The 26,189-nt window shown below is 36.9% G+C and overlaps 1 protein-coding gene across 3 annotated transcripts in view; it reads right to left on the bottom strand.

The window, feature by feature from the left end:
* The window catches only part of NAV3 (neuron navigator 3), a 363,427-nt gene that overhangs the window by 91,290 nt on the left and 245,948 nt on the right, over positions 1–26,189 (bottom strand). The gene's annotated exons all lie outside the window — the stretch shown is intronic.

Below are 26,189 nucleotides of genomic sequence, written 5' to 3'. Positions count from 1 at the left end.
AGTCACCCACACTCTCATTTAACGTGTGTCACGCGTTGGGAAGAGAATTCTTATTTTTTTAATCTCATGATGAAAAATGTGCACTTTCCATTTTTGGAAAATCATACTGCTAAGAACTGAGCGCAAACCTGAGAGTAATCTTATCGGAGGTTTGCTATGAATCAGTGTCTAGAGCAGATCCAGGGGAATGTTTATAGAATGAATGAAAATACTGCTACAAATACTGCATGGCATCAGGAAAGAAGAACATTATCCATAACCTTTTTTTTCCCCTGAGAAGGCAATCAGGATTCACACAGCATGTAAGAATTCACCTGTTGTGTTAAAAATTAAAAACAAAACAAAACAAAACTGTGCTTTGGTCAGGAACCAGAAAATCATTCCTCATTCTTTCTCCTACCAATAACTACTCCCAATCATTTACCAGATCTTGAAGATTGAGACTTATTCTATCATATCATCCCTCCTGCCATTTCTGGCCTGGGCAACATACAATATTCTTTTATCTGGCCTTCCTGCCTTCAGTCTTTCTCAATAAACTTCATCTGCTACATTTGGGTCAGTGCTTGAACGTTCACATCTGGCCATGTCATTTCCTTATGTCCCACTCTTCAAAGACTTCTCTTTACCAAGGTAGTAGATTCCAAAATGTAATGCACCTGCCCTGCAAGGTGCACAAAGTAATCCCTTGGGGCATAAGAAAAATATCTGAAATTCTGAATATATCTGTTCTTAATCTAAAGAAGAAGAAGTAAAATAGGCTATATTAATATTCATGTGCAGGCTAACATAGGCACCCTCACTTAGTCAGTGTGTCAGAAGATGCAGAAGTAATGTAGGGTGAGCAGGGTCACCTGAATGAGAATGGGAGCTCCACAGGGTGAAGGGTTGAACCATGGTTCTCTCACTTACTGGCTGGTTCTCAGTCTACTATGATACACTGCTGCTCACCTGCACTCTATTAATTGAATTCAGGTAAACTGGATACAGATATTAGATACAGACAAAAGTTAAGTCTCATAAAATAGACAAGTGGCTTTAAAAAAACCGCCTGCAAATAATCCACACATTGAAGAGAATATTTGTAACGAAAGCACAAGCTAACCATAAAGGAATGGTAAACCGGTAACTTTTCCTATTCTGCTATGTGTACTTTATGAGTCTCACCATACATTCCAAATAAATTGATGTTTTGAGATCATATAGCAAACCAACTAGAAAAGTAATTATCAAGAAGAAAATTTGAACTTATAGAAAATATTAATGATGATCTCCCCCCAGGTTAGTATTTTGCTTGAGATATTAGCTACTGAGAGCTTAAAACATGATGACCAAACACATTTATAAATCATATTATTACCAATAATAATTGTATTTTTAATGACAGCAAAAGAGTATTTTGTACCACTGTAGCAAATACCTGCCATTTGCGGCTGCTCAAATCTTTTGAATATCTTCCCTACATCTTATTTTGATAATTTCCCACATTATGAGTCTTACCTTCCGAAGGTAGACTGCAAAAAACTCACATTTCCAGACTCCCTTATAGACAGATATGACATATAACAAAGGGCCTACAGAGTCACAAATGAGAAAGTCTTCTGGCAAACACAGCAGCAGTCATTCAATTTTTCTCTTGTAAACACTGGCAGATATCAGGTCTCTAATTCCAAGGGTCAGAGGTGCCAAGCAGAGGAAGCAGTGATGCCCTAGAGCTATGGTTGGCTAAGCACCTACAAAGAGCCTGGTTCTCCAATCACCCCAATTACTCAGAGAGCCTTCTTATATCACTTCATTCCTTAAATTAGATAGTAGATTCTGTAGTTTGCAACCAAGAACCTCTATCAATACATTCATAATTTTAAAAATATTATTTCTTCTTTAACCTATCTTTAAATTTTTCATGTTTATATATGCAGTGTAATACATATATTATCTTCTCATAGGAATGCATGCATATAATCATAAAATTATAAATATACACACTTGGGCAATCACTAGTCTAAAGCAAAGTTCAGGCTCCTTTAAAAGACATACGAGGCTTTCCATTATGTGGCCCTAGCTTACCGCTTGAGCTTAAACTCTTTACATCACCTGCCTCACTTTGTGCACTCTGACTTAGAGCTGCATTCAATTCCCATCACCATCACATTATTTCCAACCTCTGTCTTCAATCAAGGCACCCCTGTGCATACCTGACTAACCCATACTTATCTTATAATGCAGTTCTAGCATCCATCTTCTGGGAAGCCCCTTTTACTTGCCGTTGTCAGGATGAATTAGGTAGCTTCCCCTCTGCACTGCCATAATACTATGCAGACTTATAGGACTGGATTTAGCACATTGTTTTATAAATCTATAAATATGTGTCAAAATGGACCATTAGCCTGTGAATTTTCTAAGCACAGAACTGTGGAGTATTTTTCTTTTAATTTCTACTATTTATGGCAATGGCTGACATAAATGTTGAATAAATTCTCATGGTTTATTGAGATTAAAAGAAAGGCAGTTACAGAGGTAATCCTTCATAGTCACATGAAATGAATTTTTAAGAAATACTTACCACAATATATTCAGTACTCAAAGAGCAAAATTAAACAAAGAGGAAATTTTACCGTTTTTTAAAAATGAATATTTTTAAAGTAACTATTTCTCTGGCAAGGAAGATAGAATCAATATTTCTAATAATAGCGTTTACCAATGTAAATCCTAGCATTAGCGACTAAAAGTAAATGCATCAACTCTTACTAGAATTTTAAAATATCAGTTGTTTTAAAACCATTTAAAGACTCAAATGAACACAATGACTTTGTAGTTAAAATGATATAAGTGAAAGAACCCAAAATAAGATAGAAAGTTTCAATCTCTTGAGAGAAAAATAAAAATATATCAAACTAACAAACATCATAGACATGAAGAACAAATTTCCAAATTTATCCTGGTGTAATGTAAAGCACAATGGATTCCTAAAGTTAAAGCCTTTCACTTGAGCCTTTTTTAGAGGGGCGTAGCTAGTATGTCCACTTAAACTTGCTATTCTGATCTCCCTATCTCACAGAGTAGTGTGGGAAGCAAATGAATCATTTATATGAACCATTTGATAATACTTTACATTTTTCCGTCTCCTCAAACTGCTTTACCTCTAAGATCTCAAATTCTGCAATCTCATTTTTTGATCACAGTCTTCTACACTTCCAGTGCTCTAAAATCTACTGATTTCCTAATTTTTATGTCTAGTTTATAGCTACTTCCTATTATCTACTTTTAATAGCCTTCTTGTGTTTTTTACTCCACTGAACTCTTTACCAAATGATGCAGGATCCAAAGATGCTGGAACAAAAGGATCGCTAAAGTCATAATCTAACCAGTACTCTGTTCTAGTTCTTGCCACCATAATGGTCTTCCATACTGGTCCTGTCTCTATGTTAATTAAACATGTTTTCTCCATTATTATTTTGGAAAATGACAGCAAATTCAACTAATCAGAATGACTAATATAACAATATTATTGTATATTTCATAATACATAATAATTATAATGACTGAAGGCATATAGATTCAAGTTATCTAACCTCAGGTGATTTCTCAGTGCTACTAAGAAATTCTGCCAACTCCAAAAGTGGTTTTCTTCAAATTCCAAAGATATAGCTTTGTTTCTCTCTTCTTCCTCTGGATTCCAAGATCTTCCTCCTAATACTTTAGTGAAACTGCTTTCATTGAGGTCAATAAATCCATGGACTGAGTGCTTACTATGTGTCCTACTCTTTTAAATATTTTATATAATCTAATCCCAAACAAAACCATGAGACAGGCATTGTAAAGATAAAGGGGTTCGGGTAGTTTGAATGATGTGCCCAAGGCCCATGATGGAGCTGGGATTTGAACCCAGGAATTATGTCCCAAAGCTTGGTCAGTATTCCACTCCCTTGCCTCCCATCTTCTCACCCCTTTTACCTTGAAATACACCAATGATGTGCCTTTACAGGCTCTCTGCAAACTTCACCAGTCCACAGAACCCTTTACTTTTCTCCTCTTCTTTGGGATGCCTTTGAATTCCTCAAAATTCAGTACTTAATCTTAACTCACCTTAGACATTCTTTCTTGGAAATTTCTTAGTCTTTCACAACTTCAATATCACCTCCATGATTATGACACTCAAATTCACATCTCTAATCCGGACTTCTTTCCTGATTAATCGATCAGCATTTCCAGCCTTCTACTGAACACTTTCTCAAGGACGTCCTGTCAACATCTCAAATTCACTCTACCTAGATTCCATCATTTCTCGTTAACAATTCTTCTCCGTTTCAGTTACTGACTACCTGTTTATCATTCTGCCATAAAATATTAGTGTTATTACCTCTCTTCTCTCACCTGGATCCACTGTTAATCAAGTTGTCTCTAATCCTTGAAAATCCATCTCAGCTATAGGTGACATGGCCCTCCTTGTGTTCCACATCGCCACTGTGCATGCCTGTCCCTCCTTCCATAAAAGCTATTAGTAAGAATCTGCTCTTATTCATTAAGTGGTGAATAAATTACAGCTCCTCTCCTTTGAAGAACTCACTGCTTATTGTGGAGGTCAGAAGTTTAAACAAATTGTTATAATACAAAATGGCAAGTGTTGTAATAGAGATGAATGTTAAGTGTGTGGCAGGACAGAGCCACTACCACTCATCTGAAGAATTCAAGCATTTCTTCATGACAGAGATACTGCAGAGTGATCAGAGGAAATAAATGTTAACCACTGTATTACAGCATATATCAGTTGTTACAATATAACCACTATTTTGGTGTTTTTCTATCTTCTTGGCCATAATCTGAATTACCTGAAGCCAGAGACTGTGTGACACTTATCTTTATAATTCTAGCATGCAACATGGTGTCAACTATTGAATAGATGACTAGTAGATGTTTGTTAAATAAATGAAGCAGTTTTACTTAGAATACTGCTTCTATCCAATAAAGTTAAGTCAGATTGAATGCAATAATAAATGTAGAATTTGAGAAAAATGTGTTCAACATATTTCTCTGCTAAACAATCTTAAAGGAACAAATTTTTATTGATGACAACATCATTTTCCTTATCTTAAGGTTCTGTGTTTTGACTTTCATCTTTGGTTTTGTAGAGCCAGAATTCTCCCTAGGTAGGATATAATTAACCTTGCTTATTATGGAACACTTAATTAAGTTAAAAACTTCATAGAAAATAGTTTTTCTAACTGACAAAAATGTTAATTTACTCACATAATTAGCCCTGAGTAGTACGCCTCAAACCCGTCAATATATTTTCTTCATCCTTTCATTTTTAAATTCCTTAAGTGCTAAGAATTCTTGACTATATTCTTCATAAAAGGGCAAGTCTTTATCATCTCCAAGTTACAGATCTACTGATCTGCTAAATTCTTCTCAACAATCTAGGACGGCTAAAAAATTACAAATCTGAGTATCTTATCCACATAGTTTGCATTTACACACTGAGTTGTTGCCAGTTTTAAAATATTATGAATAAAGCTGTTAACATTCACATACATTCCATTTATGTGGCATTCTAGAAAAGGCAAAACTATAGATATGTAGGACCGATCAGTGACTGCCAATGGATGGGAGTGTGGGAAGATTTGTGGTGGCTGTTACATGACGATGCATATGTCAAAACTTAGAACTGTAGGAAAAAACACTGTAAAGTAAAAACAAATGTAGCCAATTAACCTGTTGATAAATTACAATTTGGATATACACTAGATTACTCATTAATCTAAGAAGAAAAGGATTGTTTTGGTATGCCTTTTACTATTTATATTTTTAATGCTTAATAACTCAGTGGGGCCAGTGATCTATTTTATTTATCTGGTTGTGCATTTGTAGCTCTGACCCCTATGTTCACCCCTGGAGTTACATTTAGAAGCAGACCTGCTTGAAAACAAATGTGTTATATATTGAGAGTGTTTTTTTTTTTTTTTTGCTTTTTATGTTGAAGAATTCTGAAATATTAAATAAATATTAAAATAATTTTGTAGATTTAAATCTAATTCCAGAGGAAAATGCTAGTCCTGTTTATAAGTAATTTTTCAACACACTCCTGTTTTTTGGTGTGTGGTAGCACTTCATTTAGCAGGTATTCAATCAGGCTCTTTGATAGCTTATACTGGCAGGTCAACTGTACTACTTATACATATACATATAAAACATAGAGATGTTCTTTCAATAAAAACTAATTTCTATACTTCAGGCATTCAACAGTAACCTCAGTCTCAATTTGCCAGCTCATTAAATATTTCATTAATGAAATAAACAAACATGCTTCCTTTAGATGTACTCAGTTCCAACCCTAATTCAACTACAATCATGGAAATGCCGCTCACTAAGGTGATATCATCTCTGATTGCTATAAAAACACCTTCTTATACCTAAACTTTTAACAATATACTATTTTGTTAGCTTATTTTATTAAAAGTTAAAATAAGAAATAGCCATTTAAACAATGTTTGCGTATCTTTTAAAATTATTTGATTATACATTGCATGTTTTTTAGAAAATATGGATGTTTAATATTTGTCAGTTATCTGAGTGTTCTTAGGCCAATGCTGTTGGAACACTATGGAACCAAGCGCCTGAGGTTTACCATCAACGTAAGGTTCCTCCTCCAGGGTACCAGCATGTCTTACTCCCTCATGCACGATGATTCTTGCAATATGTACCTGATTCTTAATGCTGACAGTAATCACCTGGTCGGACTCTACATGTATCACCAACCATAGGTTACTGTACACTGCTTTAGATTTGTGGATGCCACTCTCACTTACATCTCAGTCCTCTGAATATCACTTAGATATATAGGACAGGTCTCGAAACAAGTCCTAAATCTTTCCCCACAACATCCTCATTCTGAACTCTAAATTAAAACTCATATATCCTTGGTTCCATTTTCAAGTACTTTAAGAACATAAAAAGTTTTAAAATGTTAAGCAAATTCAACATTTTTTATATATGATTTAAATGAAAATTCTGGAGTCAAGTTTGCCATTGGTAGATAATGCAGATAATGTAAATAAAGTGTTCATTCCAGTGTCTGAGACCTGTGGACATTCCACAAACATATAGTTTGATATACTAGAAGTATTTGGGCACTGCAGACACTTAAGACGAATGTGGAGATTCCCATTTATTCCACAAGTGTCTACTATAAAATGGGGATTTTTAAAGATGTAAGTGAGGTAGCAGAAACAGAAAAAAATCTAGAGGCTAGAAGAATAGGGGATACAAACTCCTAACATTTCATTGGTATATTAGAGGTCCAGTGTTAAAAATCTCATAAGATAATCATACTGAGAAAAATTGCTCTCTTCCAACCTAGATATTGGAAAACATAATAAGATATGATAAAGCATAAGTTCTAAGGATTTTACTAAATATTTCTTAAGACAAATAATTATTTCATGAAAAGAAAAACGAAGTCTCCGTAGCTATCCATAAGATCACTGCGTAAAAACTTCTGGATATGCTTCCTGTTTCTGAGGGAAAAGTAAACAACATTTGCCTAAGAAAATAAAGTCACCACTTAAAACAAAACTCTATCACATTCCAGGATAGCTTTGTTTTCCATTACCATTGTTTATGCCAATTTGAAAAATACACATAAGGAGATACAGGTATCTTAAAACTATTTAGACATAATCAACTTTGCAATAATAATTTTTAAAATACTGAGAGTCAACTGTTTAGGCTTTGCACTTTGGTACTAATATGTTAAGTCAATGATATTTTCCTCAAGAATAAATGAGCACAAAACCACTTAGACCTATGCCATACATTTTTTTTTTTTTTTTTTAAATCAGCAAACACAATACACTACCTTCCACATTTGAGCACAGCAACTGGTGAAGTGTAAATTCTATATTACTTCAGGGTCATTGATAGAAAGCAATGGAGTGTATTTCAACAACGATTTATTCAGCATTTCCCTGGAAAAATATTTTATTACCAAGAAAAAAAGAATATCATTAAAAAAGACTTTAGAATTGTAGAAACCTAAGTATATAACAACGTCAATATACTAAACATGATTTTATGTTAAAAATAGTCCTTTCAACCTATACAATGAACATGGTCTTTATTGCAGTTTTTAAAAAAGTTCCTTCTACTTTTAAAGTGTTTCATCCTTCCACTGTTTAACTGTGCAGTGGAGCATAAGCAACTGGTTTATAATCCAGTTGAAGCGTCATTTCCTCTATGAATCCTTCCATGATTTCCAAGGAAACATTAACTCTTCCATGTCTGTATTTACTACAAGTGTGCTCCCACTGTTCTGTAAATTATCTGCTTGCAAAGTGGGTTCAGCTACAGGACTGCGGTTGAGGGCAAATAGAGCGACTTCTCTTTTGCAGTTTCAGTGCTCAGGTTGGCATCTGGCCCATGATAGGTTCCTAGTGTTTGGGGAATAAATCAATTGTGAGTGAAAAAATGTTGCCTGCCATATCAGTAAACAAAGGATGTTGCAGCCATCAAGCTATCACATTAGAGCTACCCCTCAGGATAGAAACAGCTTGCCCACCATCAAGCCATCAGCCCTGCAGCTACCTCCCAAGGGTGCACGCTGAGGAGACTCAGGATGGGAAAACACAGGATACTAGCCCCAGATAGCTGAGGTACATATCAAAGGAATGATTTCAATGAGCCCAGCCTTTTGCATCTTCTTATAGTAGAAAAGCACTAAATTCATTAACCTGAGATGTCTGCTTTTCTTTAATTAACGGTCATCTTTTGATGTTCTGACTACCTGGTCTTTGTTGCAAAAACTCCTATATATCCTGGCTCTGCCCTTATCTCTTTGGAACAGTCTCTCCAAGCTATCTAAGAGTCTGTGTCCAGGCTTAAGTCCTCAGTTTTGTCTACCAAATAAAACACAATTTCCATGCTTAGGTTGTGCATTTTTTTCAATTGACACAATAAATTATCCAGTCTTACAGTCACGAACTACAGCCTTAATCTGTGATTCACTCACTCATTCTAACACTCAAATGTGCATATAATTATGGACTGTGGTTAAAAATCAATGTGATTTTGTGAGAGAAAAACCAATCAGAAAGACCTACTACTTCTGGGTGAATAAAGAACAGCCTGTGAGGAGGTCGTTGTAAACAGTCATTAAGTAGACAACTGAAGGGTGAAGGAGAGCCATCTGTGAAAAGGGTGAGAAGACAGCAGTACAGGAAGAGGAGACAGCCAATGTAAAGACCCAGAAGCCACAAAGGTCAAAGGGCAGCAGGACTGTGCAGCAGCAGGCAAGGGGAAAGTGCCAGTTCTGAGACTGGGAAGGGAGGCAGGGGAAGCCCTTCAAGGATCTTCTAGACAATGCGAAGACATGAGGTAAAGAAGCGTAGAAGTGCGAAGCTCAATGAAGAGGCTATTGCAACATCCTTCAGTTTTTGATGAGGGGTTTACAAGTAAATTAAAAGAAGGCAGTTTCAAGATATATTTGGAGGTAGAGGGGACAGGATTTGCTGTTGGATGGTGTGACAAAATAAGATATATATATTTGCTTTCTGTCCCCAGTTGCTGATTCAGAGCTACTAAAAATTTTGTAATTTTCTTAGTGATAGATGTGCTAGAACCTTTTGTTCTAGTATTTTTGTTCTAATATTAGAGACTTTTGTTCTAATATTTGGTCTTGGACTCCGGTGCCTAACACAGAGCTCCTAAATCCCTTGGAACTTCCTGGGTGACAGGACCATCTTTTGTTCTAATAAGACAACTCTTGGTTGGCTCCTGGATAGCCCATTGGTCTTTAGTTTAAAACCACAATTCATAACTATTTGCACACTTACATATTAGAATGAGTGAATGTATCACAGATTAAGGCCTTAGTTTGTGACTTTGTAAGACTACATCATTTATTGATTTATCTCACACCTCCATCCTCTGGGAGGGAGAGAAGCTGAAGATTGAGTTAAGGTATTATGCCTGAATAATGAAGCTTCCATAAAAATCCATAATTTATGGGGTTCATAGAGCTTCCAAGTGAACACAGGGAGGTGCTGGGAGGGTGGCATGCCAAGAGAGGGCTTAGATGTTCCATGCCCCTCTCTATACCTTGCTCTATGTAACACTTCAATTGGCTGGTCATCTATATCCTTTGTCATATCCTTTATAATAAACCAGTAAATATAAGTAAATGTTTCCCTGAGTTTTGTGAGACATTCTAGCAAATTTTTGAACCTGTGGAGGGGATCATGGGAGCCCCCAATTTACAGCTGGCCAGTCAGAAATATGGGAGGTCTGGGCTTACAATTGGCTTCTGAAGTGGCGCAGTCTTATGGGACTGAGCCCTTAACTTTGTGGGATCAGATGTAAACTCTGGGTAAATAGTGCCAGCACTGAGCTGAATTGAATTGTAGGGTACGCAGCTGGTGTTGAAGAATCAGTTGGTGTGGGGAAAAAAAACCCCAAACATTTGGTGTCAGAAGTATTTAGTGAGTAGGTTGTATAGAAAACAGTTTTCTTTTAGTTGGAATGTGGTAAAAGAGAAAACAAAAAGACTCTAGATCTCTTGCATAGTTTTAATCTTAAATTTTGTTTGCACTTAGTACCATTATTTTCATATATCAAGGGGAGTTTATATGAGTTTACAATATCATAGTTTAAGTGTATAACTCTTTACAAAACTGGCAATTCACGGCAACACGGGGTTAAAGTCTCTCTATTTTCATTATTTTTAGTGTGCACAAAATGCTATATATTTATCCATGAAATATTTAGAGAGACCACCATAAATACTGTGGGGATTTTGGGTAAGGAGGGCATCAATAAACTCTACCCCTTTTCTTTTCTCTAGAAAACAAATAATGAATATTTACAACTATTCTATTATGGCATCAGATAGGGTAAGATAAACAAAAGAGAAAAAGCTCTCGTTCTTTATAAGAGAAAGCCCTACGTAGATTTGATTAAATGTGATGAATGGTGTTAGCTTGAAATGAATTTATGTAATCAGGCAGATTTTTTGTTTTAATGTTATCTGAGGCAGATAAGAAACATCTATTTTTGTGTTTATTACTATATGGGCTGAAATCACGAGATAAAATAATCTTATTAAAAATTACTTTGCTGAACCACATCACTGGAACGATGCTTTTATTATGGTTTCGCTAGTTTATTTCAAAGCCCATTTTCACGATGCTGTTATATGGTTGAAATGTGTACAAGTTTATTTAAAGGTTTTCTATTAGTGACAAGTTGAGAATATAACATATAACTCATATGAAAGCTAACTCAGGATTCATTAAGGTCCATTTGGTATCTTTTTGTATTAAGTAAAAGACCAATACGTGTTCATTGTTGAAAACTCAGAAGTCCAGAAATGTATAAAAGAGGCAAAGTAATTAATCTGTAATCCCACCTAGAAGTACCCACCAGTAACATTTTATAATTTCTGTCCAGTCATTTTCTGGATGTACAATATACACATATGTAACATACCTGGTTGAGACCTTGCTGATTATACCTGATTATATATCTGATTGCACATTCTTCATTTATTTCATATCACCTTATAGTGATTTTTAATATCCTTAAATTTTTTGACACAAGTATATTATATGAATTATTATATATTTTACCATTTCTGTTTTAGGATATATGAAATACTTTATAGTTTTTTTTACTGTTGTTAGTAATACTGCAATGAAAGTATTCAGGTTACATTTATGATTATTTTCTTAGGATAAATTCCTAGAGAGAGAATTAGTGATTCACAGAATACAAACATTTGAAACACTGCAGATGTAGCATAATAAATGAAGAACACATTATTTTACACTCCTGCCAGCCATGTGAGTGCCAATCTTACAAAACCTGGATACTTTCAGGTATGTGATTTCCTTCAGTAATTCAAAAATTTTGAAATGTGAAATAGTTGTTTAATGTAGTTTTAATTAAATTGAGCAATTGTGAGATTAAATTTTCGATAGGTTTATTTGCTATTTTTATATCTATAAATTGTCTATGTCCTTCGTGTATTTTTCTAATAGAGTTTAAACAACATATAGGTATTAGATTTTTATATATTTAAAGTACTTCAAATATTTCTCAATCTATTTCTTGGTTTTTAGTTTTATTTATTATATTTTAATATATAGGGTTCAAAAAAATCAATCTTTGATCTTTTCTTCTACAATTTCTCCCAGAAAAATTTGCATATATAATCTGATTTCTCCTCCCCCTTTTTGTATTCCATTGTTATGGTAAAGTAAGAAACTATTTTTTTAAACAAACAGTGAATTTCAAAGAGATCATTTATTGATAACTACTCCTTTCTATTTATTATTATAGTTCACTTATCAAGTCTCAATATATGCTATTTTTAAATGATTATGTATGTAATACCATACATACATGTAATACCATGCTGTTCTAGTATAGTGAGGTCCAGAGGTTTTTTTATATATTTTTTTAAGACTAAAGACTACAGCTTAAAAATATGTATTTAACTAAGAATTCAAGCCTTTTAAAAAACTTTCTCAAAATTATAGTAATTAGCTATTCTTCTAAAAAAATTATTACCGTGCATAGCTTTATTCCCTAATCAGTGCATGAAACATTTATTGAATGGTATCATTATGGAAAATACTGAGAATACAGAAATCAAAAAGATATTATAGAGACATAAGTTTTCCTTTAATGTAGAAAATGTGTAATTCTCACTTTTGAGAACTCGGACTTTTTTTGATATCTGAACATTTAGTTCTAGACATCTTACTTAATAAGTAGCAATCACAGCTACTCATCCTCAGCTAAGTGGTCTCCCCTCTCCAAAACCTCCTTTATCACTTGAAATATTTTTGGCATTAGCCATCTTTCAGAAGAAGAGAAGTCCCCAAATTACTATAATCTCATGGTTGAGTGAACAGAAACATTATGTAGAGATAAAAGGACTTAGATAAAACCCAACAACTTAGCTACAGACCTAATGGCAAACAAGGTTGAAAATGGAAATCTGTTCCATGTTACCTTGCTTGAGATAGCATACGTTAAAGTAACAAGAACTCAATAAAATATTTTTATTTTTAAGAGAAATATTATTAACAATGAAGAAATATTTTTGCTCTGAGATACATAAAATATGTTACATAAAAACATTCCAGATTCTTCCATTCAACTTTCGGAAAGCTGCCTTGGTAAAGAACATTGTTTTACAAGCCACTCCAGCAAGTGAATATCTCTAGGAGGGGGTGAAAGATAGTTCAGAGTCAGAGAGATGTTTGCCAGGAAATTCACATCCCAGCAGTGAAGAACAACAGATGGCAGCAGTAACAATGAAAACTTGCAGCAGATCCTGGCTGGCACGCTTTCAAAATAGCCATTTATATTTCCCACCACAAACAGCTAACTGCTGTCTCCTTGTATCGTATGCATGGATATAAAGGAGAAAAAAATGCAAGAATGACAGTTAAATTGCCTTGACAGGGAAAGGATTAAACCTTAAAAGCAAGAGTGAGGTGATGATGTGACCCTGGCTAGGTGTCTGAGTCTCCTGAGATTTCCCAGGCACCTAACCCATTGCTGATGCTTTGCCTAAACTATCTCTGGGTCTGAAACGTTGCCAGCTGCTCCCAATCTACTCTCTCACTTTCCACATCAGTCTCTGTCTCTGAGCCTGGCTCAGTAACTTCTATTTGATCTCTGTCTTCTTCCAGATGAAGATTTCATCCACAGATTTTTGTTGCTAATCCTGGATCATAATCTCTGACCAGATTCATCTTGTGTCCCACCCAGGAGGAAGTGAGGATTCAGAAAAGGTGACACTTCAAGACGAGGCAGTGATTGGTAAACAGACCATCTCTCACCTTAGGCAGGTAAAGTGGAGTCAGGGCACACCAAAAAAGAAAGAGGGCAGAACAGAAACAAGCAAGAGAGGTCATTGAGTCCTCGCACACTGGGGAGTTAGTGGATTTATAGGAGTTGAAAAGGCTCAGAACATAAACAGGAGAAAAAAAAAATGTGATACTCAGTAACAAAAAAAGATTTTGACAAATGAGTCAGTCTTCCATCTGAAACAGAGAGCATTTTTATCAGTTGAGCAGAAATCAATTTCCCAGGATTTAGTGAGGGCAAACAGAGGAGCCTGAGAGAATGATGTAAAGCCGTGGAGAAAAGCATCTCCTTTTCAGGTAGTTTGGGATGCAGGTTATGATGTTATTCCTTAGTCCTCTCAAGAGAGGAGAACTAGGTTTTATTCTATAAGCTTGGAGGAAGTCAGGTAATTGCTTGGGGCATGTCCTATGTGGTACTGATTCATGGGATTGATTTTGAGAATTGTATTTCTCTTTTCCACATAGTGGATTTAATACTGTCTTGTCTTAGCTTCAGGCATAAGATAGATATATGGAAGACTCTTCTCAGACTTGCATGAGTTAAAATGTTAGGGTCAGAAAATGAATTTTTTCAGTAGTGTTTAAACCAAATCTACTGCATTTCCTATATTCCATCTGGGTTACAACTAGGGCTGTCAATAGCCTATGTAGGACTTCCCTGGTGGCAAAGTGGTTAAGAATCTGCCTTGCAATGCAGGGCACACGGGTTTGAGTCCTGGTTTGGGAAGATCCCGCATGCCGTGGAGCAAGGAAGCCCGTGCGCCACAACTACTGAGCCTGTGTGCTGCAACTGCTGAAGCCCGCACTTCTAGAGCCCGTGCTCCACAACAAGAGAAGCCACCAAAATGAGAAGCCTGTGCACCGCAACAAAGAGCAGCACCCGCTCGCCACAACTAGAGAAAGCCTGCGCGCAGCAACGAAGACACAAAGCAGCTAATAAATAAATAAAATAGCCTATGTAGCAAGTGTATTTATATAGTTCCACAGAAGCATGGCTTTGAAAGCAGTGTGGTCTGGATTTCAGCTCCACAGTCATTCAGCTGTGCGTACAAGTATACAACTTGTATGATCCTATATGATCATGGAAGCACATGCCCAAGACAAAAACCTAGATTTCTCCATCTTGTACGACCTAAATCCAATTGGTCACCAAGCTCAATCTGATCTCTATTCCCTCCATTTGCATTTCTTCATCCCCAATGCCACTGTCTTAATTAATGATCCCACTACTTCCCAGTAGACTAGTACTACTATCTCCTAATTGCCATCTTGGCCTCTGGTCTGGTCCAGTGCATCCTCCAAAAAGCCAGAATAAATTACCAAGAACTTAGCATGGTACAAAGACTCTTTGAAGTCTGCTCTTTGTGTTTTAGCCTAGTTTCCCATTGCTTCTCTACCTATAGTCATGTGGAGCTACCTTGCACTTTTTCAAGTGTTCTCTCAATTTCATAAATTCATGCATTCCTTAATGTATTTTTCTGTATGTACATTTCCCCCAGACTGTTACATGTCTTTAGTTCCTTCTCAAAAACCTTCTCAAACACCTGAGGCTCTTACATAACGCTCCTGTGTATTCTGTGAGTATCCAATTCAAATTTTTATACTCCTCATTATAGCACTTCTCTCACCAAATCGATATTACTTATTTTTTTAATCTATCTTTTTCCTTGGGATGTGATCTGCTTGAAGGTAATTTCTGATTACATGTATAATAAATTTTGTAAGCTTGTACAAATATCATGGGTTACATTAACAATACATTTATATAAGATTGGGAAATTTCATTCTCAAAAAGCTAAAATATGACAATCTCCCAATCTTTGCCTGTCCTTCAGACAAAATCTCTGAAAAATAAAATGCAGCAATTCGGTAATTTTTTACTCTTCAAATGTTAACACATAAAAGACTAGGTTGAGTCCAGTAAGAATTCAAATAAGGCAAAAGATGCAGATTTTGGCATTGCTAAGCCGAAGCCTTTCTACTGATCTTCCTTTCTTTATCCCTAAGTGGTCTCATTCAGTCTCATTACAACATATTGCAATTTATTCACTTCAGCCTCATAGGAAGCAGCTAGGTTTTACTGAGGGGCCAAAATATATGAAAGAAACCTATCTTCAATCCTAGAATCATTGCTTGTCTCACTCTACAGACAGAACTCTCCCATTTGTGCTCACTCTGAGGTCTGGGCTCTTTGAGTGGACTGGTGAAATAAAAACACGAGGAACCCTTCAATTGTGTTTATAAACATATATGTTCATATTCTTTCTCTCTTTTACCCTTACACTTTCTTTAATCCTTGAGTTTGAATTGATTGAGGAAGTTTACAGAAGTCACTTTCAGCAACTGGAATACCTTCCTGTGGAGCCTACCTAACTTGCAAGGCTTTCTGGAACTTTGGTATTGACAGAGGTAATGCATAGTATGAAATACAGCAATATGCTGTCTATCATATCAAGAAATATTTTAAAATATCTTTCATGTGTAAGACACTATAACTAGGTGTTATACGCTTCTGATTTGTAATCTGGTAATTATCAATAAAAAACACTTTTTCTTTACTCTTCCTCATATTCTTGAGGGTTTTCTCTAATAATAACTAAAATAGTACACATTTATAATTGTGTAGTTACAAAGTATTATAATTATGACCTTAAAAGAACAAATGATTTAGGATGCTCATAATGATATGACAGGGTTAATGTCGTCCTCCAAGTTTAAATATGTAATTTGCAATCATCTCAGTAATTGTTGTTACTTTATCAGGTATAGTTTTTTGATTTGGAGAATTATTTTCTTCTCATTAAAATGTTGTATTGATATCATTATATTCATTGAGTCATTTTAATTAAAAATAAATAGTCCATAACCTAACAAACTAGACATAATGTTATACCTTGGGCATTTGAAATTCATATTTTTTAGATTGCTTTTGGGATAAAGGACGAGCAGACTTCATAGCTGCATGTTGGAAGGAAATTCCAATCTGGCCCAAGTCTTCGCAAACAATCAGCTTCACAGTGTTTTTAGATAAACTCAAATGAATGGACGTGGTATGAACATCTCCTCCTCCAATTGTATTCAAAATTGTTGCTTTAGAATTTCTCTTCAAAAATACAAATAGTAAGAAAACGATTATTAAGACATCTTGGTAAATGACAGTCTTCTGAATATGCCCTAGAATAAGTATATCTTCTAATGTAAAAGGAAAGATGATTTGAGGTAGGAAATAATGTTTACTGGGAAAGAAGAAACTTGTCTATTTTCCTGCTTAATGCGCCACTGTTTTTTTTTTTTTGCGGTACGCGGGCCTCTCACTGTTGTTGCTTCTCCCGTTGCAGAGCACAGGCTCCGGACGCGCAGGCTCAGCGGCCATGGTTCACGGGCCCAGCCGCTCCGCGGCATGTGGGATCTTCCTGGACCGGGGCACGAACCCACGTCCCCTGCATCGGTAGGCGGACTCTCAACCACTGCGCCACCAGGGAAGCCCTGTGCCACTGTTTTTGATGTTTGTTTGTGTTAGTCTCTAGAGTCCCTGTGTTTTGTCAAACTGACACAGAGAGCATATGGCCTCTGGCCCCTACAGCTTGCTTTTCCAGTGCTCTGCAAATCTTTATACTACAGTGATGTGTGTTTTATTTCCAAACATTTAATATTTGGATTTGTTGTATTACTTCCATCACAACTTCATATACCATGAGATTTAATGGTACTTTCGATTTCCTAATCAAAGCTTAAAATGCCTCCTCTGTTCTTTTATTCCATTCTTGATTTATGAGCGCCTTCTAAATTCCAGGCTCCATACTAATTGCTGTTATAAAATAATAAAGAAAAATGAGATTGTGTCCTCAGTAAGCAAATAGGATGCAGAAAAATATAGATGGGTAAATATCTATAACTGAGAACCTGAATTTTAGCTTATTTTTAGTCAATGACAGAAAATTAAGAATGCGTTATGGAAAATCTACCCCTGAATTTGTTCCCAAAACAGGCAGTCACAGATGTAGCCACAGAAACTTGAAAATGTTACTTAATGAATCATATTCATTGTTTATAAAATAATTTCTACTTTCATTTATTCATTCATGCTCCAAGGATTTGCTAGGTGCTTATTCAGTCTATGAAGATGAAAGGAACAAAATCCAGCCCCCTAGGATTTGACCAAATGGAAATTATTGTGGGAAGTAAACATGACTTGGCAAGTTTCTCTGGGGGATTTGACCCACCAACCAGATAATACTTAATCAATATATGAAAGCCAAATACATACCTTACTCTGCACTATGCAACAGGGAGACATAAAATGTCTGCATCGCCTTACTATGGAATAGCCTTAGAACTTGGTTTAAGGCCCAAGTGAATATGGATGAAACAGTTGAGAAAATAATACTTTCAAAGGTTAAAGTGAGTTCTTTTTCCTGGCATTAGAAAAATATTACCATACCAAGCATGAGCACATCTTTAAAGATGTATTTATCTTATACACTGTAACACTCCCTCGATATAAGCCAAGTACTTCAGATGGGGCTGACCACTCCCCGCTCCCTCGACTCCCAATTTTCACAGGTACCAATGTGAAATGTTACTTAAAATATCCTTGAACTTGAATGTGAACTTCGCATGAATTCAAGAAATTCTGCAAGAATCTGGGCTATATGGAACCTGTGCCCTGCATTACTATATCCCCAGCTCCCCAGCACTTTGTATATATTAGGTTTGGATATTTGCTGGAATAATAATGAATGAATGTCACAGGCTGAAAAATATCAGGAAAATTAAATAAGCATTTTCCTTCTTACCCTTATGATTGCTCTTTAACTCACAGTGAGTGAGTGCTATTTGGATAATGAACTGAGCATGATAGTGATTCTTCGTATTTTGTCCAGACTTTAAAATGAAAACTCACAAAGGAAGAAAAGGAGGAACAATAAGAAATGTAGCCAAAGAACAGATGAATTACTTGCTAGACCCTGATTAAAACACTGTTTTCACATAACATTTACCTTGAGTTAAGTTTCTGATCTGTTGAACGTGCTGAGTAATGAGGATTTATCATAGGATTATTTCCTGAATCACTAATTTTCAACAATTTTAAAACTGTCAACATTAATCAAAGAACAATGCATTTTAGCAAGAAAGGGCCAATAGTGCACCTCCAAAGAATCGATTATAATCCTCTCCTAAAACCAACTTTGTTTACAAAGCTAAGGTTATTATTAAATGTTACATCTTCAAATGAGCTTTCAAATGTCAAAACACTGGAGAGACCTTCAAGATGGCGGAAGAGTAAGACATGGAGATCACCTTCCTCCCCACAAATACATCAGAACTACGTCTACATGTGGAACAACTCTTACAGAACACCTACTGAACGGTGGCAGAAGACCTCAGACTTCCCCAAAGGCAAGAAACTCCCCACATACCTGGGTAGGGCAAAAGAAAAAAGAAAAAACAGAGACAAAAGAATAGGGATGGGACCTGCCCTTCTGGGAGGGAGCTGTGAAGGAGGAAAGGTTTCCACACACTAGGAAGCCCCTTCACTGGAGGAGACGGGGGGTGGGGTGGGGTGGGGGGAGCTTTGGAGCCACGGAGGAGAGCGCAGCAACAGGGGTGCAGAGGGCAAAGCGGAGAGACTCCTGCACAGAGGATCCGTGCGACCAGCACTCACCAGCTCGAGAGGCTTGTCTGCTCACCCGCCAGGGCGGGCGGGGGCTGGGAGCTGAGGCTCGGGCTTCGGTCGGATCTCAGGGAGAGGACTGGGGTTGGCTGTGTGAACACAGCCTGCAGGGGGTTAGTGCACCACGGCTAGCCAGGAGGGAGTCCGGGAAAATGTCTGGACCTGCCTAAGAGGCAAGAGACGATTGTTTCGGGGTGCGCAAGGAGAGGAGATTCAGAGCACCACCTAAATGAGCTCCAGAGACAGGTGTGAGCCACGGCTATCAGCGTGGACACCAGAGACAGGCATGAGATGCTAAGGCTGCTACTGCAGCCACCAAGAAGCCTGAGAGCAAGCACAGGACACTCTCCACACCTCCCCTCCCGGAGCCTGTGCAGCCCGCCACTGCCAGGGTCCCGTGATCCAGGGACAACTACCCTGGGAGAACACACGGCGTGCCTCAGGTTGGTGCAACGTCACGCCGGCCTCTGCAGCCCCAGGCTTGCCCCGCATTCCGTACCCCTCCCTCCTCCACCCCCCCACCATGGCCTGAGTGAGCCAGAGCCCCCGAATCAGCTGCTCCTTCAACCCCGTCCTGTCTGGGCGGGAACAGACGCCCTCAGGCAACCTACATGCAGAGGCAGGGCCAAATCCAAAGCTGAACCCCAGGAGCTGTGCCAACAAAGAAGACAAAGGGAAATCTCTCCCAGCAGCCTCAGGAACAGCAGATTAAACCTCCACAATCAACTTGATGTACCCTGCATCTGTGGAATACCTGAAGAGACAAATAATCATCCCAAACTGGAGGTGGTGGACGCTGGGAGCAGTGATATATATATAAAATTTTCCTTTTTCTCTTTTTGTGAATGTGTAAGTGTATGCTACTTTGTGTGATTCTGTCTGTATAGCTTTGCTTTTACCATTTGTCCTAGGGTTATGTCTGTCCGTTTTTTTTTGTTGTTTGTTTTAGTATAGTTTTTAGCGCTTGGTATCACTGGTGGATTTGTTTTTAGTTTGGTTGCTCTCTCTTTTTTTTCTTTTTTCATTACTTTAAAAATTTTTTATTTTTAATAATTATTTTTGATTTTAATAACTTAATTTTATTTCTTCCTTCCTTCCTTCCCTCCCTCCCTCCCTCCTTCCTTCCTTCTGTCCTTCCTTCCTTTCTTTCTTTCTCTTTTTCTTCCTTTTCTTCTGAGCCATGTGGCTGACATGGTCTTGGTACTCTGGCCAGGTGTCAGTCCTGTGCCTCTGAGGTGGAAGAGCCAAGTTCAGGACATTGGTCCACCAGAGACCTCCCAGCTCCACTTAATACCAAATGGCAAAAGCTCTCCCAGAGATCTCCATCTCTATGCTAAGACCCAGCTCCACTCAATGACCAGCAAGCTACAGTGCTGGACACCCTATGCCAAACAACTAGCAAGACAGGAACACAACCCCACCCATTAGCAGAGAGGCTGGCTAAAATCATAATAAAGTCAGACACACCAAAAAACACCACCAGATGTGGTCCAGCCCACCAGAAACAGAAGATCCAGCCTCATCCACCAGAACACAGGCACTAGCCCCCTCCACGAGGAAGCCTACATACCCCACTGACCCAACCTTACCCACTGTGGCAGACACCAAAAAAAAAAGGGAACTAAGAACCAGCAGCCAGTGAAAAGGAGACCCCCAAACACAGTAAGTTGAGCAAAATGGGAAGACAGAGAAATATGCAGTAGATGAAGGAGCAAGGTAAAAACCCACCAGACCAAACAAATGAAGAGGAAATAGGCAGTCTACCTGAAAAAGAATTCAGAGTAATGATAGTAAAGATGATCCAAATCTTGCAAGTAGAATGGAGAAAATACAAGAAATGTTTAACAAGGACCTAGAAGAACTAAAGAGCAAACAAACAATGATGAACAACAAAATAAATGAAATTTAAAATTTTCTAGAAGGAATGAGTAGCAGAATAACTGATGCAGAAGGACGGATAAGTGACTTGGAAGATAAAATATTGGAAATAACTACTGCAGAGCAGAATAAAGAAAAAAGAATGAAAAGAAATGAGGGCAGTCTCAGAGACCTCTGGGACAACATTAAATGCACCAACATTCAAATTATAGGGGTCCCAGCAGAAGATGACAAAAAGGGACTGAGAAAATATTTGAAGAGATTATAGTTGAAAACTTCCCTAATATGGGAAAGGAATTGGTGAATCAACTCCAGGAAGCACAGAGAGTCCCATACAGGATAAATCCAAGGAGAAACATGCCAAGACACATATTAATCAAACTATCAAAAACTAAATACACAGAACAAATATTAAAAGCAGCAAGGGAAAAACAACAAATCACATAAAAGGGAATCTGCAAAAGGTTAACCGCTGATCTTTCAGCAGAAACTCTGCAAGCCAGAAGGGAGTGGCAGACATATTTAAAGTGATGAAAGGGAAAAACCTACAACCAAGATTACTCTACCCAGGAAGGATCTCATTCAGATTCGATGGAGAAATTAAAACCTTTACAGACAAGCAAAAGCTAAGAGAATTCAGCACCACCAAACCAGCTTTACAACAAAGGCTAAAGGAACTTCTCTAGGCAGGAAACACAAGAGAAGGAAAAAACCTACAATAACAAACCCAAATCAATTAAGAAAATGGTAATAGGACCATACATATCGATAATTACCTTAAATGTAAATGGATTAAATGCTACAACCAAAAGACACAGACTGGCTGAATGGATACAAAAACAAGAACTGCATATATGCTGTCTACAAGAGACCCACTTCAGACCTAGGGACACATACAGAGTGAAGGTGAGGGGATGGAAAAAGATATTCCATGCACATGGAAATCAAAAGAAAGCTGGAGTAGCAATTCTCATATCATGCAAAACAGACTTTAAAATGAAAACTATTACAAGAGACAGAGAAGGACACTACATAATGATCAAGCGATAAATCCAAGAAGAAGATATAACAATTGTAAACGTTTATTCACCCAACATAGGAGCACCTAATACATAAGGCAAATGATAACAGCCATAAAAGGGGAAATTGACAGTAACACAATCATTGTAGGGGACTTTCACACCCCACTTTCACCAATGGACACATCATCCAAAATGAAAATAAATAAGGCAACACAAGCTTTAAATGACACATCAAACAAGATGGACTTAATTGATATTTACAGGACATTCCATCCAAAAATAACAGAATACCCTTCCTTCTCAAGTGCTTATGGAACATTCTCCAGGATCGATCATTACTTGGGTCACAAATCAAGCCTTGGTAGATTTAAGAAAATTGAAATCGTATCAAGTATCTTTTTCTGACCCCTATGCTATGAGACTGGATATCAATTCCAGGAAAAAAAACTGTAAAAATACAAACACATGGAGGCTAAACAATATGCTACTAAATAACCAAGAGATCACTGAAGTCAAAGAGGAAATCAAAAAATACCTAGAAACAAATTGCAAGGAAAAAAAGATGACCCAAAACCTATGGGATGCAGCAAAAGCAGTTCTAAGAGGGAAGTTTATAGCAATATAATCCTACCTCAAGAAACAAGAAACATCTCAAATAAACAACCTAATCTTACACCTAAAGCAATTAGAAAAAGAAGAACAAAAAAACCCCAAAGTTAGCAGAAGGAAAGAAATCATAAAGATAAGAACAGAAATAAATGAAAAAGAAATGAAGGAAACAATAGCAAAGATCAATAAAACTCAAAGCTGGTTCTTTGAGAAGATAAACAAAATTGATAAACCATTAGCCAGAATCATCAAGAAGAAAAGGGAGAAGACTCAAATCAATAGAATTAGAAATGAAGGAGGAGAAGTAACAACTGACACTGCAGAAATACAAAGGATCATGAGAGATTACTACAAGCAACTCTATGCCGCTAAAATGGACAACCTGGAAGAAATGGACAAATTCTTAGAAAAGCACAACCTTCTGAGACTGAACCAGGAAGAAATAGAAAATATAAACTGACCAATCAGAAGCACTGAAATTTAGACTGTGATTAAAAATCTTCCAATAAACAAAAGCCCAGGACCAGATGGCTTCACAGGCGAATTCTATCAAACATTTAGAGAAGAGCTAACACCTACCCTTCTCAAACTCTTCCAAAATATACCAGAGGGAGGAACACTCCCAGACTCATTCTCCGAGGCCACCATCACCCTGATACCAAAACCAGACAACGATGTCACAAAGAAAGAAAACTATAGGGCAATATCACTAATGAACATAGATGCAAAAATCCTCAACAAAATACTAGCAAACAGAATCCAACAACACATTGAAAGGATCATACACCGTGATCAAGTGGGGTTTATCCCAGGAATGCAAGGATTCTTCAATATACGCAAATCAATCAATGTGATAAACCATATTAACAAATTGAAGGAGAAAAAGCATATGATCATCTAATGGATGCAGAAAAAGCTTTTGACAAAATTCAACACGCATTTATGATAAAAACCCTCCAGAAAGTAGGCATAGAGGGAACTTACCTCAACATAATAAAGGCCATATATGACAAACCCACAGCCAATATTGTTCTCAATGGTGAAAAACTGAAAGCACTTCCACTAAGATCAAGAACAAGACAAGGTTGCCCACTCTCACCACTATTATTCAACATAATTTTGGAAGTTTTAGCCACAGCAGTCAGAGAAGAAAAAGAAATAAAAGGAACCCAAATCAGAAAAGAAGTAGTAAAGCTGTCACTGTTTGCCGATGACATAATATTATACATAGAGAATCCTAAAGATGCTACCACAAAACTACTAGAGCTAATCAACGAATTTGGTAAAGTAGCAGGTTACAAAATGGAGAGGGGGAAGGGTAAGCTGGGACAAAGTGAGAGACTGGCATGGACTTATATATACTACCAAATGTAAAATAGATAGCTAGTGGAAAGCAGCCGCTTAGCACAGGAAGATCAGCTCAGTGCTTTGTGACGACCTAGAGGGGTGGGATAGGGAGGGGGGGAGGGAGACGTAGGAGGGAGGAGATATGGGGACATATGTATATGTATAGATGATTCACTTTGTTATAAAGCAGAAACTAACACACCATTGTAAAATTATACTCCAATAAAGATGTTTAAAAAAAGTCAAAACATCAGTAAGAATCAATAGGTATTATTTATATGATCTTTAACACTTCAAGCACATGACCTAAGTAGGGTCTCCTGAATTCGCTAGGTTAGTAATCCATTGTATTTCAAAAAGGCATTTTAAGATATAAACTGCACTCTTTTCAATTATATTATGCCATTTTACAATATAATAGTTACTTGAGTAAAAAGCTAAATTTGTATCTCTTTGGATATGTTCACACTTACACACACACACATGCCCACACAAAGCTCAGAAATAGCTCCAACTCTCTGCAAGATGCCATTCATCTTTCACTTTTATTGTTAGAGTTTGGAAGTGAAAGCATGGACTCCATGCAGAGGGATTTTTCACATGTTTTTAACTTTTATCTTTGAAATCAATGGATTTTAGAAATATGAAAGCAACTACTGTAGAACTGTCTTTATCACTTTAAAGATAGGTCATAGAGACTTGTATGGGGCGTCAACCATAGCAATTTCTGTTTTAGAGAAAATTTAAAAACATATGTGGAGGTAATTTTAAGAAGAACCTATAAAAGCAGTGCCTAGGGTTACTCTGTAATAAAGTCCACAATCTACTGACAACAAAGGTCTATTTAATGTCAATGGTACCATGATCAGTGGGAAAATATTCCAAGAAGCTCACTCACCATATACTTTATATTATCTAACAGTTTGGAATCATTTAAGGCGCAGTTCCTACAGTGAATTCTAACAGGCATCATCAGGCAATATGGTTAATGTTAGTAGCAGAGGCTTTAAATTCAGACAAGCTTAAACTAGAATCTTGGATAAAATTTTTTAACACCTTTGAATTTTCCATAGCTTAGTATTATAACATCCACATTTATTTGCAGTAGTGGAACCAAAGAAGTATGGATATAGGAACACTTGCAATTTAATTCAACTTTCAAAATATTTTTTGGAGGGGCCTGAATACAGAGTATGTTAGTTATCGCTTGATGCGGGGGATGATGGAGATACAAGAGAAGGAGAAACCTGTGTATGATTCTAATTTTGCAAAATGGTGATAGAGTTGAATTCATAAAATAAGTAAACAAAATCATATAAAAGTCAAGCAGTGCAGAGCAGAAGAAAGCTTAAGTCAGAGTTTGAGAAGGTGATGATACACTGAAACATTTGGGATCTGAAATTATTTTTGATTAGATGAGTCAGGTATAGTAGCTGCGGAAGTATTGCCAGGTCGTATATATGTAGACTGGTGACCACAAGCATCAATCTACATGTGGTGAGGAGGCAGAAGGGAACCAACTTCCCATAAAACACTGAGCATCTCTCATCATAACCCCAGAGTCCTAATTTCCACTGTTGACCCTGCCACTAATTAGTGCATTCAAATAGGATTAATATCTCAAAAGTCATTCAGAATGCTAAACCTAAAAGCCATTATCCAAGCTAATAAAACAACTGAAATGAAGTTTACTTCATCTTAAAAATAAGGGAAGGAAATTAGAGAAAGGAAACCTCTGGAAAACCAAATGTAGTATATCTATGGAAAGGCTAAGTACTCTGGAGATTT

This window comes from Monodon monoceros, unplaced genomic scaffold (assembly GCF_005190385.1).
Source record: "Monodon monoceros isolate NGI ecotype Baffin Bay Population unplaced genomic scaffold, NGI_Narwhal_1 Super_Scaffold_6, whole genome shotgun sequence".
NCBI lineage: Eukaryota > Metazoa > Chordata > Mammalia > Artiodactyla > Monodontidae > Monodon > Monodon monoceros.
Note: the sequence above shows the minus strand (reverse complement) of the source record. Positions and strands in the feature narration are given on the sequence as shown.